The sequence below is a fragment of the Octopus bimaculoides genome, chromosome 15 (genome assembly GCF_046866305.1).
Source record: "Octopus bimaculoides isolate indiv1 chromosome 15, ASM4686630v1, whole genome shotgun sequence".
Lineage (NCBI taxonomy): Eukaryota > Metazoa > Mollusca > Cephalopoda > Octopoda > Octopodidae > Octopus > Octopus bimaculoides.
The window spans coordinates 50,833,910-50,848,399 of record NC_142942.1 but is presented as its reverse complement, the minus strand read 5'-3'; the positions used below and the strand labels follow the sequence as shown (position 1 = coordinate 50,848,399).

Genomic DNA, 14,490 nt, shown 5'->3' with positions numbered 1-14,490 from the left:
ATATATATATATATATATATATATATATATATACATATACATACATATATATGAAAATAAACAAGAAAATTTTGACCGCAATACTGTCCAACCTACACAGATTAATGTATTTGGATGTTCAATTCCATTTTTCTATGAACAATCCCGAAATCGCGTTTAAAATTCCTATTCAGACACGACAGAAGAAAGAAATACCAAATCTTCTTTAGATGACGACAACAAAGTTAAGATTATAGTTCTTACATGTCACGAATGAATAACATTGTACCGTGAGTTTTTTTTTCTTTTTTCTTTCTAAATCAACATTAAATTGACAAGATGTAGTTCATATTTAATTTCCTTTTCATACAATTTTTTTTACTGAAGTGATGATAAAATTCACTCAAATGTCCAAGCATCAAAACATGTACACTCAAACAATACTACACAAACATTTGTATAGGGAATCATATGAAAATGAAACAATCTTGCTAATTGAAAAAAAAAATGAAAAATAAGTTATATGTAATTATATATTGGTCTACAATTTCAGAGGAACGTTTTAAAAATATGAATAAAATCTTCACTTACCTGCAATACGATATGAAATTCTCTCTCGGAAAGTCAGAATAAAAGTTTACAGAGATAGGAATGTAAGAGCAGATAACTCATCAACTACTACGGGGCTTTTATTAATCTATAATACCACACCTTAGATGGTAGTGACAGATCAATACTTCGTAATCGATCTGAATAGAAAGTAGCTTATATTGATAACAATTTTATGACATAAACACAACCATATCACAGCCAACATGCCGCCTTCTTAAACGACAATTTTAGTCCTTAACAGAATTACAATTACTAGGAACCGGTCGGACGTTAATAGTTTATTGAGGCGTCGTTTCCAACCGCATTTTATTTTTACACGGTGCGATTATTATTATTATTATTAAGGCGGCGAGCTGGCAGAATCGTTAACACACTGGATGAGATACTTAGCGGTTATTTCGCGCGTCGCTACGTTCTGAGTTTAAATTCTGCCGAGGTCGACTTTGCCTTTCATCCTTTCGAGGTCGATAAATTAAGTATCAGTGAAACACTAGAGTCGATGTAATCTACTCGCCCCTTCCCCTACAATTTCAGGCCTTGTGCCTAGAGTAGAAAGGATTATTATTGTTATTATTATTAAAAGAATAAATCGACCCTAGAACTTTTTTAAAAGTTTGGTACTTATTCTATCGGGCTCTTTTCCCGAACTGCTTAATTACGGTGACGTAAACAAACAAACAAACAAACACTCGCTGTCAGGCGAAACATACACGCACATGTGACGGTTTTCTTTCAGTTGCAGTTTACTAAATTCACACACGAAGATTTGGTCGGCCCGGAGGCATAGTATAAGAAACTTGCCCAAGGTACCTTGCAAGGGAACTGAACCCGAAACCATTTAGTTGGCAAACAAATTTCTTACTACACAATAATGACTGCACATTTAGGTCAATTAACTCTGGAATAGCTAGATCTTTTTTCCTTTTTTTTTTTTTTTTTGAGCATTATTGAATTGATAAAATTTTGTAATTCGATACGAAATATCGACATATTTGGCGAGGACTAGTTATAAGAAACAGCGTATAAATGGTTATAATTCAATTTATATGCAGTTGTATACCTACTTTGCTGACAGATTACATGAATGGACGAAGTTAAATTAACTCATTGAAATCTACAGAAAAAAAAATATCACCTGCAGCTGATCAGAACATGTGCTTCCACACAGCCACATAAACAATATACATAAGTGGTATAGAAAAGTATTTAAGAGAAAGAAATTATTCTGTTCGGTGAAAATAACTATCATAAAATTTAGAGAATATGTTACAAGTAATCATAAATCATTTTTCAATTTCAGAGGAATTTAAATAAAAAATTTAAAAAAAGAAAAATCACGAGTTTCCACTCACCTACGATACAATTTGATGTTCTTGGAGATTTAGAATAAACGTTTACGGACCGACTCAGGAATGTAAGAGCAGATAACTCGTCAATTACTAAAAGCTATTGTTCATGTACATTCCATACTCGTTTCACAAACACTTGGTGATGAATCAACACCTCACAATAATCGATTTGAATATGAAGTAACTTTTTATTTATAGCAGATTCTTCTGTCTTTCATTAAAATGGTATCAGGCCTAAGGTACCGCCCACTTTAATGGCACCGCCTTGATGTGAAGTTCCTTTTCTGTAAGGCGGGAACAGAATCTGTCGACCAGTTACTTTCTACTGTTTTGTTTCTTTACACGGTTTATTTATTTAACTTTTGCAATTAGTAACGCATATAATTACTTTGCACCATATTGTATACAAAGTATATACAGTAGGTGGTACCCAGAAAACAAGGGAATTTTTCCAGCAGATGTACTACAACAGTAAAACTTTACAAATGAATTTAGTAAGAGAGCGAAATTAAAAGCGTACGAACAAAGAGGAAAGAAATTCTCACACATTTACGACTCCCTACTGAAACTCAAATTAATAATGTTTATATTTATATCCACACTTCACCAAAAAAACGACATTGTAACTCAGTTTGAAATGTTTAAATATTTTATTTATTTATATTTTTACATATATTAACAGAAACCAAGCTTTGAAAAATTATTTACATCAAAGTCTCCACCTAAATTTATAAATTACCTTTACTTAAGAATCGAAAGACTAACGCAATTACCCGAATAATTTACTAAGATGTTCGATATGAATTTCCGATGAACAACGATGAAAACAAAATCTATCATTTAAAATTCCCTTTCCGAGATGTCTGAGAGACAATGGGTATTGAACCCGCTTGAGACTGAAGAGATCGATAAATAATTAGCGGCAATTCAAGATCTGTCATTCCACAAATGTATCATATACATGGTTGATTAATTCTAGAACATCTATTTATTATTATTTTTATCAATATTAAAGTAACAAAATACTGTAAATCAATATTAAATATTTGTCAAAATTGGCTTTTGACTTAATTGATATATATACAAATATATTCAAATATTTAGTTAATATTGGTTCTTTTGAAAGAGAGAAAATTCGCTAAAATTTCATATATTTATGTACAGTACGCATATTTTCTAATACAGATTTTATGATGCTAAATTGATTCATTGAAATCCAAATATATAAAATAGTAGAGAAAAGTTACTGGAGTTGAAGAAAACGCGTAAACTCACACATCCACATAAACAAGGGATGGATTGTACATAAATTTATCTAAGAGAAAGGAGATATCCTTTTCGGTGAAAATATTTAATTATAAGTTACACTTCGATTTCAGAAAGAGGTGGTTTGAAGTGTTCTTACGGAGATTGTGAATAAATATTTTGAAACTGAAACAGGAATGTAAGAGCAGATAACTCATCAAGTACTGCAAGCCTTTCTAAACCTACATCAGACACGCATTCCATTATCGCTTCATACTCCAGTTGTTGGTGTTTGGTCAATACCTCTTAAGTTTTGATTTCGTTGTAATGAATTTTAGCAATATCACAATTTTCCGACTTTAATTAAAATTATAACGGGCCCAACACATCATCCAGTTAAACAACATCTCTTTGCCGTTAAGTTACTTCAACAAAGTATCCGAGCTACTTTTCAATTTAGACGTTAACGTATACTTTGACGCATCGATTCCGACTGCGGTTTTCTTTACATAGTGAAAATGTTTCTTAGAAGTACAAATGTACAAGAGCTGCTGAGTGTGGTCGCTGTCACATATTGTAGTGAACGGCTCAGTGGTTAAGGCTTTCAGTAACCACTTTATCAACTTGAACATAATCACATACGTTAGCAAGCGAGATGCAAAACTTTTGTGCCTTCTTAAATTAGTAAAACACACAAATAACTTTCAGAAATTACGTTACAACGTTTTGAACAAAAAGTTCAAACAATCTAGACCAGGGGTTTTCAAACTTTTAAACTTGCAGACCCCTTTATATTTCAGACTTTACCTTAGGGACCCCCTTATAAACGCTTACGAAATTTAAACATAAATATTTGCTTAAAATAACATATATTTTTACATTTATTTACTTAACAGTATTTAGCAAATAGGTTTATTGTCAATTAAAAGATTTCGATTAAAAAACATATATAAAATCAAATTGCCCATAAAAAGTATTTGCTGTCCACGGACCCCCTGTGGTCCGCGGACCACAGTTTGAAAACCCCTGATCTAGACGTTCTCAGAAAACTACGAAATTTTCCTAAAGGTAACACAAAGATTGCACAAATACAGATTCATTTAAGAAAACGGTCAAATTAGATTGGTATGGACGAAGAGGAGGTAAAGGGAATGTATCTGCTAATACCAGAGTTACAATTCCACCATACAAACAAAAACAGAAGTACAGTAATCTCTCGACTATCGAGGGTGTTACATTCTAATCCGCGAAGTAGAAACAGTACTGTATATTTTTTTAATTATTTTTATAATTTGTATACATTTATTCTATTATTAATGCAAAACAACACCACGGAGGAATCGACGTAAGCTTAAATAATAAACCCCAATAGGTGAATCGCGATTACTATAGTGGGTTTTGAAAAATTCTTTAATTTATCGTTCACCAAAGTTTATAAAATGATTGTGTCTACAAAACAACGGAAAATTATCAACCGAAAGACTAACACAGTTACATATTAGTTTACTGAGAGATTCAGTTTATATTTTCTATGAACAGAAGAAGAAAAAAACAAAACAAAAAAAAAAAACATTATCACATTGAAAATTCTCTTTCCGAAACATGTAAGAATCAGGTATAAAATTCAGTTTAGATCGATGACACCAAATGATAAATGGTTAGAAATGTTTCCTAATCCGTCATTCCCCAAATATATATAATATAGTACAGTCGTTTAATTCTAGAATAGTCAGATGTTTATTGACACGGAATTGACAATATATTATGCTTTGATATGAAATACTTAAACACAAAGTAGGTTATAATTCTATTTACTCATATGTAGTTAACATACAATTCTCTTTGCACACAGAATTCATGAACTGATGGAGTTAAATTGACTCATTGGAATTCAAATATCGAGAAGTTAAAGAAAATTTATCAGTATTTGCTCACGTTTACCAAACAGCAATATAAACAATACATAGGTTGTACAGAAAATTATTTAAGAAGTAACAAATTATCCTGCATGGTGAAAAGAGAAAGAGAGAGAAAGAAAGAGAGAGAGAGAGAGAGAGAGAAAGAGAGAGAGAGAGAGAGAGAGAGAAAACAAGTTATATGTAACTATAAATTTATCTTAAATTTCAGACAAAATGTTCGTAGAGTTTTGATCCAAGTTTCACTCACCTGTTATGTGACGCCGATTTAGAATAAATGATTACAAAACGGGTTAGGAATGTAAGAGCAGATAACTCCTCAACAACTACGGGCTTTCCATAAACTATGATGACATAAACATTCCATTCCCGTTCCACAAATCAGTTGTCGATCATAGATGAATACCTCATAATAATTGATTTTAATATATAATAACTTAATTCATAGTACAACATTATGATTTAAACGATATCAGGCCTGACATGCTTAGCGGTACCTCATTGCTCTCAAGTCCATTTAACACAGACAGAGAAAAACACGATTACTAGTATACGGTTTAGATTTCAGGTTGGGTGTTACGCAATATTTTGACGTACTGATTGTCGCGGCAAATTTTCTCTGTACAATACGACTGTTTATCAGAATGTACAAAAGTCGCTCAGTGGTGGGGGCCGCTATAGCTTCAGTAAAATCACCACAAACAAACATTAGTAAGATAGATGCAAAACTCACTTTAATCTTGTTATTTTTAAAGCATATAAATAGCTTTCGACACTTCTTTGCAAAATGTTGTAAACGATGTTTACACACGTAGTATACCTCAGAAGACAATGGAATATTTCTGACGGCAACACAATGAACATACAAATACTGATTCATTCGATAAAATGTTCATTTTAAATTTGTATGGAGAAATAGGAAAGAAATTTTCTCATCTTTAATCTAGATTGATATCGACAGTATACCGACAAAATATTGTAAACCAATGCGAAATATCTAAATATTTTGGTACCACAAATTATTGGAAAGACAACACAAATGTTTATAGGTTATAGAATTCTCTTTTCATATAGATTTTAGAAGGTGAAGCAATTAAAATTCACTTATTGGATCCCAATTGACTATTCTCTAACTGACCAAAATATGGATACAGAAAGACGTTAATTATAAACTGTGTAGCTTTATATCTTCCCATGATTATATTATAAAAAGAGACAATAAAACACATGAAATGAAAATGTACGCATTTGCCAACTAATATTTAAAAAATGCATTTTGTTCTTCGTGAATACTTCAGCAGTCTGTAACTGATAGAAATTGAAATAAGGCAGAGGATCTGCGAAGATCAAACGTAAGTCATTCGTTCTGAATAAACCATAAAGCAAAGACAGAAATCTTGAATTTTGAAAAATTCAATAGTCAAAATTCATAAACTAATTGCATTCACAAGTTAACGGAAAATTACAAACCGAAATGCTAACACAGCTACAGATTAATTTAGAATTTGTTTAGTTTAGGATCAATTTATATTTTCTATGAACAGTTGTGAAAAATATTCTGTCACATTGAAAATACTCTGTCGTTGAGCAAGACACTTTATTTGACGCTGCTACAGTCCACTCAGATTACAAAACAAGTTAGGAATGTAAGAGCGGATCAACACGTGTACACTCACAGGCCATAAACAATCCATAGATTGCATAGAAAATTATTTAAGAAGAAATTAAATTAACCTGTAAGGTGGAAGTAGATATACAAAATGAGGAGAGCAAGTTATATCAAATTGTAAACTGATCTCAAATTTCAGACTGAAACTCTGTAGAATGTTGATACGGCTGAATTCGTCCTCTTGCCGATTTAGAATAAGTGATTACAAAACAAGTTAGGAATGTAAGAGCAGGTAACTTGTAGACTGTTGCTAAGCTATTTGATTTCCGCATTCCATTCTCGCTTCACAAATCAATAGTTTGTGATGCGTCAATAACTCTCAATAATTGACTTTGATATGAGATAACTTTTATTAATCGTATAATTGTATGATTCAATCGATATTAATCCTGACACGCCACCCTTGTGAACTGCTCCTCTCAGATATTAACTTCCTATAGTAGATTTACAGTCGCAAACTCCCAGTCTAAATTTCACAGTGGGTGTTAATTCAATCCCCACTGTTATCCGATGGGGAGCTGCCTTATCAACTGGAAAACAACCACTATATAGAAAAGTTTGCGAACTATATGCAGAACATTTTTGTCTTGTTTAATTCGTAAAACACAAATAACTTCAAAAATTACATGGCCACATATATACAAGCTTTATACATGTGACTTCATCCATTTCAGAGGAGCATTGTAGACAGAATGTCAATAGTTGTCGGGAAGTGAAATATTTTCTGGCCTTGAAGACCAAAGTACAATCTTTGGGATGTATGTCCTAGCTATGCTAAAGACATTCTTTCACCAGGAGAGAATTTCAATGATATTGAGGTCCAAAATTTGGAGCGACTATGAAGGCTCCAGCTGAGTGTTGCTGTGTGCTAGTGTTTTCTTTATATGAGTAACACTTGAGATTTTACTGTTAAAAACGAAAATGTTGGCCACGATCCTACAGCAGGATGCCTTTAGGGTCTTCGCTTACGTTCAATGCAAATTTGGCGCGTGGATGATGCACAGTTAAGGAAGGTTAAAGATGAGTAAAGGACCGTGTCATTTGCATAAGCACAGGCGCTGTTGAATATGGCAACAAGTCCTTTGTGTTTAGAAGGAAGAGGACGGGAGATAGAAAGTGAACGTTGTGGGACACTAGAGTCGACTGAAAATAGTTATAATTTTATATATTCGCATGCAGTTTGCATCTAGAATTCACTTTGCCAGCAAATTTTATGAATTGAAGTTAAATCGACTCTAAAAGTCAAAAATAGCAGAGAAATTGTATTCTGTAGTTTATCAAAACGAGTACACTCACACAGCCGCATAAACAGTATATAAACCGAACTAAGAATTAAATAGTAGAAAGAAAATGCCCTGTTAGGTAGATGCAAACAGATACGTAAAAGTAGAGAACATGTTATATGTAATCATAAACTCAACTTGAATGTTTTTTTAATATTTTTAAACCATGATCTAGTCATCATCACTCACCTGTTTTAACATCGATACCAGGTCTTCTGTATCTCAAGTGCATAAAATAGTATAACCAATTAAAACGCGAAGGAAAGTGAGATTTATATCAAAATTGCACTTATAAAATGTCATCTCTCAATGTGAAACACCTAAATATTTGATCAATACCAGCTTTTTGGAAGAAATATATTACAGATAATAATTCGTAATACGCTTCTTTCCTACAGATTATACAAAGTGGTTTAGTTTGATTGACTCAGTGAATCTCGAATCACCTAAATATCTAAAGACATGTTATCTGCAGTATGCAGATAACATACTGTATATACATTTTAAGAGACAAAAAATCCAATTAGTTGAATATGGACACAGAAAACTGCATCAAAAGTTATGTTTATTATGAATTTACGAGCAAATTTGAGATCAAGGCTTAAATAGAAGTGACTGAATCTCTACTCACCTGCAATATATATTTTTGCGTATGTGTGTGTTCTGGCGCAAATTTCGAATAAATGTTTACAAATCGAGTGAGGAATGTAAGAGCAGATAATCGAAAGTGCTATTAAAAGATATATAGCTTTCAATAAACAATAGCCACGCCTCAAAATTACCTCACTAGCCATGGTACCGCCTCGTATAGAAAAACGAAAGTACTACATGTCTTTGTTAACTGATATGAGAAAAATGCCAAACATACTTTACATCTGAATTTTTTTTTTATTTGTAAAGAAATAACAATAACTTGTTTTAGTAAGAGGTATTTTTCAGGATAGGAAATTTTTTTTCTATGAAAAAACAAACGGCTGAACACAACACTCTGTTTCCCCACAGAAAAACTTATGAGGAATACACACCGGTTCCTCATCAGATTTTAAACAGCATATTGGTTTCAATTTTGGGGCAAAGCTAGCAATTTCGGGGATGGGGTAAGTCTATTACATTGATCCCAGTACTCAACTGGTATTCTATTTATCGACCCCGAGAGGATGAAAGGGAAAGTCGACCTCGGCGGAATTTGTGCGGCAAATCAACATTTCTGCCAGCTCGCCGCCTTAAATTTTAAAACATCATATTGAGATAAATGATAAGCGACTGTTCCAGATTTTTTAATTTCGGACAAGGAAATCTTGACGTTGCATTAACATTGCACGAATAAAAAATAGTCATATCTAAACATAAAATCACTACTAATTATTGAAGAATAAATAATTGGTTATAATCCATTGAAGACAAATTTTCATATAAATTTTAAAAATTAAAGTTGAATCTTGATACTGAAATACAAATGACTAGATATCAAAGAAAAATCAATCGTAGTTAACCAACAAATATATACCCATGTATCTTACACATTAAAGTCCTATTAAATGATATTAGGGAAACAAACGTAGAGCATAACTTGCAAATCATAATTATAAATTAGCTGTAAATTTCAAATGAAAGTTTAAACCGGTAATGGGCAATCTGTAGTCCGTGAGACTTTCTGAAAGACACACCTCACGAAAAATTACCTTGAATCATTTAAAAAAAAATTTTTTTTTATAGTGTGGTCCACCCGATGACGAGTCATGACTCGGGCAGACCGGTTCTCTAAAAAGTTTGCCCATGCTTGGTTTAAACAGATGGCTCGGTGTGGCTAGGAATAAAAACATTTTGGGGGCGATCAATTCAATCAACAGGTAGATAGACTAAAGAAAATTTTGTCTACCAGAATATGTTTTTATCCTTTTGCAACGTCTCTGATCAAACGTAAAGGAATTTCTACTCACCTGTTGTACAATACGATGTGTTTTGTCGAAAAATGAATTACAGAAATTAACTCAGGAGCTAGGAATGTAAGAGCAGATAACTCTTCATTTAAATTAAAGTTTTAAACTTGGGCGAAAGGACGGCAATTTTAAGGGCATCGACCTCAGTATTCAACTGCTATTTATTTTATCAATGCCGGAAGGATGAAAGGTAAAGTTGCCCTCGGCAGAATTTGAACCCAAAACGTAATGAGCTGGAAGCATTTTGTCCGACTCACTAGCGATTCTGCCAACTCGCTTTATATAAATTCTTTCTTCTGTAGGCATAAACATGACATTTTGTGGGGAAGAGGATAGCCAATTATACCGACCTCAGCGCTCCACTGGTGCTTATTTTGTCGACCCCGAAAGAACGATAAAGTCAACTTAGGTAGAATTTGAACTCAGAAAGTAAAAAGCCAGAAAAAATGCCGCTAAGCATTATATTCGACTCCCTAACGAGTCTATATATATATATAGTTATGTGTGTGTATACAAATATATACAGGGTTAGTAAATCAAAACCATTTAATTCCAAGATTTATCTCTGTTTAACAACTGAATGAATTTAATAAAAGCATCTAAATATGAAACATCATGAAAACTGTTCAAACTGAAGTCCTTCTTGTAAACATTTATAATTGGAATGAATAAATAAAATTGAATATTAAGTAGTTATGGAATTTTGATTTACTGCCGAGTGACTTTTGGCCATCCCTGTATATATATATATATATATATATATATATATATATATATATATATATATATATATATATATATATATATATATATATATATATATATATATATATATATATATATATATACATACATACATACATACATACATACATACGCGTGCGCGCACACACAGCGGACTCGTGGTCATAGGATCGCGGTTTCGATTCTCAGACCGGGCGTACATTTTTTAAATGAAAGAGAAAGTTAGAGCTTTCATTTAGTTGCAGTTTCACTTAGTTACTCGAATTTGCGCTAGTGGACAGTTGATCGAATGTGTGCTATTGGACAGTTGATCGGATTTGTACTATTGGACAATTGATCGAATTTGCGATTGCGGACAGTTGATCGATCGATCGATCGATCGATAGATAGATAGATAGATAGATAGATAGATAGATAGATAGATAGATAGATAGATATATTCACTTTGTTTAGTCATTGGACTGTGGCCATGCTGGCTGGAACACCACCTTGAAGGGTTTAGTAAAAAAATTGACCACAGTATTTATACTATTGGTTGTCAAGTGGTGTTGGGGACCAAAGACAAACACACACACACATGCATACATACATACATACATACATACATGATGAGCTTCTTTCAGATTCCATCAACCAAATTCACACACAAGGCATTGGTCAGACTGGGAATATTGTACAAGACACTTCCCTAAAGTGTTACACAGTGGGACTGAACATGGCACCATGTGATTGAGAAGCAAATATTTTACCACACAGCCATGCATGACGCACACTCAGAGAGATGGACAGACAGGCAGACAATCAGACAGGCGGACAGAAACCTTGATTGATTGAGTAATTGATTAAATGACTAATCGATTGATTTATTTATTGATTGAGAGACAAGATAAAAGAATAGACAATGATATAAATTATAGAGATGTTGAGGGAGAGAAAAAGGATGAGATGAACGGAAGAGGAATGAGACAGACAGACGGGGAGACATTGACAAAGAGAAAGACAGGATATGATAGATAGAGAGAATATTGAGAGAATCAGAGTATATTGAGGAAGAGAGAGAGAAAACTAAGGGGAAGAGAAGATGTTATCAACAGAGTGAGAAAAGGGGAAAATCTGAAAGACTTAGAGACATGTGAAAAAAAGAGTCAAAGAGAGAGAGAAGTGGTGAGAAAGATTGGAAGAAAAAGGCTGAAGTCAGTGAGGGAGAGAAAAGGAGTTCAAAAGAGACACATATACACACACTCACAAAGAAAATGAGAAAGAGAGAGGGGGAGAGAGAGAAGGAGGTGGGACACTGGAATCGAAAATGAGAAATAAGAGGCAAAAGAAGGAAAAGAGTCTAGAAGAATGAGAGAAATATAGAAACTAAGAAAGAAGCAAAAGGAAAGGAAAGGGGGAGGAATAAAGAAAGAGAAACAGAAGGAATCTGAAGAGCAAGGAATTAGATCAGTGTGTGTTTGTGTGTGTGTGTGTGTATGAGAGAGGGAATGGGGGAAGACAAACCGATATATGCATAACAAGTAGATAGATAGACAGATAGATATATAGAGACAATATATATATATATATATATATATATATATACATACACACAAACAGGTAGATTGGCTGATAGCTGGAAAGATGTGTAAATAGATAGATAGATACATACATACATGCATGCATACATATACACACATACATACACACACAGACACATGTATGTATACACATGTATTAATTGATATGTTATTGATAGATATATTAATACATTCATGCATATATATGTATGTATGGCCTTCCTATATATATATATATATAGAGAGAGAGAGAGAGGGGGGAGAAACAGACAGACAGATAGATAGATAGAGACAGGCAGGCAGAGGAGCTGCGTCAACTTCCAAGGGAGATAACCCCGAGTGCACTACCCACCCCGACTTCGATTGGCACTTAACGTCCTTTTCGCCATTAATTGCTGATTGAGTGCGCATGCGGATGTTTTGAAATCGGCCGCAACACGAGCGAGTTGTTTACGTCAAATTGAATGTTTATTGGCCAAGTACCTTGCGAGACTTTTTACTCTTACGGTCGCTGCTGATTGTCCGTCCTGTTTCATTTAGCTGTATGCTTCTGCGAATAGGTAATTTATTTCTTCATTTTTTTCTACTCCTTTATGTTTTCACGTTAAGAATGAATGAATGAAAAAAAAAAGAAGAAAAAAAGAAGGAATAACGTGCAATACATTACCATACAAAATTCCAAGTCTTTCTCTCTTTTTTTCCTACCTCCCTTTCCCTCTCTATGTGTTTTGGAGGGCTGGAACCTTCGTTCTATTTACATATACATGTGTATGTATTTAAAACATGCATGTTTATATGCACAAACAAACCTTTTCTTATATACACATATATATTTTTTTCAAGAAATGATTTCACTTAAAAAAGAGAGACAAGAAATTTAGAAAGAGAAAAAAAATCATGTGCTTAAACACAATTATTGTAGTATCGTAGGATGGATGATGGGGAAAGGTGATGTTACAGTGTAATTCGAATAGATAGTGTGTGTGTTAAAGTATTAACCAAACTACAAGAAATTCTGTGTATAAGTATGCATATACATACATATACATACATACATACATACACATATATGTATGTATACACATACGCATACATACATGTACATACATGCATATATGTATATATATATATATATATATATATGTGTGTGTGTGTGTATTTGTAAAACATGCGTATGCATGTATGATCAATAGCTACGTGTAACTTTGTTGATAATTGCTGTAATACGTATCTGCTCTGTAAGTGTATATATGTCAGTTTCGTCTGATTTGTTCATTATTACCTTTTCTAATGTTCCATTTTGAAAGAGGATAATTCATTTCTAATTATTAATATTCTCATCGTTTTCAAGGAATTATTATGTCTTTATTTACTTTCTTTTTTTGTTTTTGGGAAGGGAGAAGATAGGGGTGGTTCATGGAAATATTTCCTTTCACTCCCTGTCTCCGAATGTTCAATCACCATGAACAGTGGTGATCAATGCCTGTTGATTTCGATAATACATCATAATCAACGGATTCTCAGCTCCCGGCTTGTAGCCATTTCATTTCGTTTCGCTTTAATGTCACTAATGCCCTTGAGAAAGGCATGAACGTTATGAAATCTCATAACATCATCCTTGACTCCACTATAGAAACACCGAATCTCTGTGTCTGTAAGAAATCACCAGACCATAAAACTTGATGCTAGAAATAATAATTATCATCACCTCCACCACAACCACCACCACCATCATTATCATCACTATCACTTTTATTATCATCTTCCTCGTCACTGCCACCACCATCATCATCATCATCATCATCATCATCATCATCATCATCACCATTTATATCATTATTATAATTATTATATAATCGTCATTATTTCACCTAGTTGCTCGCTGTCGTGTGGAAGAGGTTAAACTGTCGGAGATCCGTGTGTTTCCGCAATTCAATTTTATTACCCCTTCTGGGGGGAAAAAAAACCCCTTTTGATTCCTGTCCATATTAACGTCTCTGACGCCCTTGGGGGGGGGGGGGTTAAAATAAGCCATGAACGTATCAATTTTCTGCAGACCATATCCCCCTCTCCCCTAAGAAAAGAAAAAAAAATCTTTACCCTTCACAGTTACTAAAAGAAAACTGATATTTTGTCGAAATACTGTGTTGGTATTCGAATTAAGGGATGGAAGAAGCGAAAGATAAACCGACTA

The 14,490-nt window shown here is 33.4% G+C and overlaps 1 protein-coding gene and 1 long non-coding RNA gene across 2 annotated transcripts in view; one reads left to right on the top strand and one right to left on the bottom strand.

The window, feature by feature from the left end:
• Nucleotides 1-8,862, bottom strand: part of LOC149132527 (uncharacterized) — a 37,006-nt gene extending 28,144 nt beyond the window's left edge. The window contains exon 1 of the long non-coding RNA XR_016244495.1: nt 8,685-8,862. This is a non-coding gene — a long non-coding RNA (uncharacterized LOC149132527). The remainder of the gene's footprint in view (nt 1-8,684) is intronic.
• Nucleotides 8,863-12,633: 3,771 nt separating this feature from the next.
• The window catches only part of LOC106870821 (CUE domain-containing protein 2-B), a 65,729-nt gene continuing 63,872 nt past the window's right edge, over nt 12,634-14,490 (top strand). The window contains exon 1 of the mRNA XM_014917043.3: nt 12,634-12,856. The gene's annotated coding sequence lies outside the window, so the exon portion shown is untranslated. The remainder of the gene's footprint in view (nt 12,857-14,490) is intronic.